A 3,790-nucleotide genomic window follows, 5' to 3' on the forward strand; every position below is an offset into this window, starting at 1 on the left:
TCAGAGCCTACTTGACCACTCGTCGAGCGAGCACTGCGTGCCACGCTCCTCGCGCTAGTCTCACTCCTGGTTACGGAAGACTGACGCACTTCAGACCGCGTCTTCGTCCTCGACGTACCCACCACACTTCGCTCTAACCTCACAACTAAGACCTTATCGCTTGCTAAATCTTGTCCGTTTTGAGAGCCATGTTCCGTGCTCACTGCACCTCGTCTCGGAAGGTTCTTGGAGGAAGGACCTCCGTGGCGGTTGTTGCCCCCCCCAGAATACGCGAGGCAGACCGGCGAGCCGGTGAGGGATTCCCCAGCCTCATCAAGGCTGGGACCCTCCTGGGGTAGTTTTTTCTTACAAGACGCCATTCATTTTTGTGACCCTTTAAGGTAGGGCCGAACCTAGTGCCCTCGGGACGAGCCACCCGCTCGCCATCCATCCAAGGACGGGCACCACACTCCGGGGATTAGGGGCCGTAAAAGCCTGCCCATCCACATACATACATCACGCATTAGAGTATATATAAAAGAAAGATAGTGAAGAAAAGACGGTGAAAGATAGAATAAATAAAATAAACAAAAACAAAACAAGAGTAAACTATAGACAGAAAGAAAGACAGAGAAAGACCGGTGTTCAGCCGTCTGAGTACCTCACCCCGTGTAAAGGGCGGGGGGCGCACCCAGACGTTGCCCAGGGGCACCAACGTGGAGGAAACCGGTATCGCCCCCATTTTAACCAAAAGACCTATATTGACTATTTTTGACCCTAATTTTCCGATTGAATTACATACAAACGCTAGTGTTGAGGGTTATGGGGCTATACTTATACAAAAAATTTATAACATACCTCATGTCATTGAATATTACAGCAAAAGAACTTCTCCATGTGAATCAAAATATCATTCTTACGAATTAGAAACGTTAGCGGTTGTTAAGGCCATTAAACATTCAAACATTACTTACAGAATCGAAAATTTTTAGTAGTTACAGATTGTAATGCGATTAAAGCTTCTAAGACAAAAATGGACCTTACACCACGTGTACACCGTTGGTGGTGCTTTCTTCAAATCTTTGATTTCGATATAGAATATGGACCAGGTAAAAAAAAAAAAAAAAAAATGGACATGTAGATCTTTTATCGCGTAATGTTATTCCCAATAAATTACAACAAAAATTAATAAGAAACAAATTTTACTGAAATTTCGGAAAACTGGTTAATGTGGAACAACAAAAAGATTCGGAAATACTTGATTTAATTTCAAAACTTAACAACAATTCCCGAGATAAGGATATAGCAAAACGTACGAGATGAGGCAGGGGGTTTTGCATAGAAAGAAACAATCGCAGTTTCTGGCTACCTATGGTACCTCATGCTTTTCAGTTGGCAGTAATAAATAACATACATGAAAGTCTAATGCATTCAGATTGGAAAAAAAAACTTTAGAAAAGGTATTCTGTCATTACTGGTTTCCTCATATGAATAATATGTCAGGAAATTTGTGGATAATTGTATAACTTGCAAATTATCTAAATGTCATTCTGGCAAAATCCAAGCTGAATTGCATACCATCCCAAAGGTTGCATGTCCGTGACATACTATACACATAGATGCAACTGGAAAATTGACTGGTAAAAATGACTTGAAAGAGTATGTTTTCGTCTTAATAGACGCTTTCACAAAATATACGATCCTTTATCATGCCAAAAAAATGATTCTTCTAATGCTATAAAGGCATTAAAATACAGCGTTTCCTTATTTGGAGCTCCCAGTCGTATTATTGCCGATCAGGGTAGGTGCTTTGCAAGCAAAGACTTCAAAGAAGTTTGTGATTCGCACTGTATTAAACTTCATTTAATAGCCACAGGTACGAGTCGTTCCAATGGGCAAGTAGAAAGAGTATTGTGTACTCTTAAGAATATGCTTACTTCAATTGAAACTCAAAACCATAGGTCCTGGTAAGATGCCCTTCCCGAAGTCCAAATAGCTTTAAATTGTACTTTCTGTCGTGTGACCAAGTCTAGTCTATTAGAAGTGTTGATATAGTCCATTAGAAGTGTTGATAGGGAAAACGGCGCGTCCATTAAATTTATGATTCCAAACGGTGATAGAAATGATTCTGGAGATTTACTTTTGGTAAGAGAGCAGGCGGCCCAATCAATACTGACTCACGTTAATACTGATAAAGTAAAGTTTGATAAGACAAAAGATAAAATTAAACATTTTAAAGTAGATGTTTACGTCCTCTTAGAAAACCATGAACGTAATAAAACCAAATTAGATCCCAAATTTATAGGTCCTTACCTGATAGCTCAACTTCTAAGCGGTGACAGGTATCTCCTGAAAGCTTTAGATTCTAAGCGAGCATATAAATATGCCCATGATCGCTTACGAGCTTGCCCGAGTTTATGTTCCACACGAATTAGATCCTAATCTTATTGGATGCGCCGGTGACGGCACAAGTAAGTAATTGACTTTGATGTTTTGTGGTAAAATTCTATACTTTCTTTAATTATTAGAAATAAAGATCTGTGTGGTTTATATCTTGACAAAGATCTGTGTGGTTTATATCTTGACAAAGATCTGTGTGATTAATATCTTGACAAAGATCTGTGTGGTTTATATCTTGATTGACAAAGATCTGTGTGATAATATCTTGACAAAGATCTGTGTGGTTTATATCTTGTCAAAGATCTGTGTGATTAATATCTTGACAAGATCTGTGTGGTTTATATCTTGTCAAAGATCTGTGTGAAGTCTTGTTAAAATCTTTCTTCAGTTTCTATAATGTTTATTAAAAGATACGTATACCATTTTTTTGGTATCAACGAATTATTATTTTGGTTTAATCATTGAACAAAGATAACAATAGTAAGATGAGATATAATGTTGACGGTCTTTAAAGGGTTATGATGGTTTCTGTCAGAATAGCCGAGCGTAACTAAATGTCAAATTTCGTTATTTGATTTTAGATTCTGTTAGGACACACGAGGACGTGTGATGTTGCAGGACGGCCGTGACGGAGTCTTCGTAATCAGAATATATCGTATAAAATACCTTATTTTAAGAAAATTATTGATGTTTTGATTATATTTCTTTATGTTTATATTTAATGTGTTCGTTAATTATGTGATTATATTAGTTGATAAATATTACAAATGTAATTTTAAAAAGAAACTCATTTATTTATTTTGCTAAGAGCCGACGCTAACGTCAGTTAGATTGTCGAGTGGGGTGCTAGTGGCGCCAACGTCGTAGCAGTCACCAAGGATATAAATGGGAGCAGTCGCATTGTAAGGGCAGTGTTCACTTGGACACGGTGTTGGACGCACACTCGCTAATCCACGTGGCTCAAATTCATTATTGCTATTCTATAATAGTAAATTACTTTCGTGGTGTTAATCAAATAGTGACAAGTGGAATAAAGTTATTGCAAAGTGTATTGAAGTTTTAGTCATTGGATTGCAATATGAGTGGTCACAAGACCCTATGGGCTCGGCGATCCGACATATATATATATATAAAGAAGATTGCCTCTCAACTAAAAATTTGTCTGGTGATCGTTTATATGCTACTGAATGAATATTAATATTAGCCCTCCGTATTCCATAGTATAGTATTATAATTAAAATTTAATCATTGAGACGAGATTACAGTGCTAAGTTCCAATGGCGACTGTCGACAGAAATATAATAAGTTATTTATTTAGTATGTAACATATCGAATATCGGTTTGTTTCTAAATGCCAATATGGAATGTGATTTTCGCTTACATTAATAACATCATAATATATAAAACGTAG

Source organism: Danaus plexippus, chromosome 27 (assembly GCF_018135715.1).
Source record: "Danaus plexippus chromosome 27, MEX_DaPlex, whole genome shotgun sequence".
Classification (NCBI taxonomy): Eukaryota; Metazoa; Arthropoda; class Insecta; order Lepidoptera; family Nymphalidae; genus Danaus; species Danaus plexippus.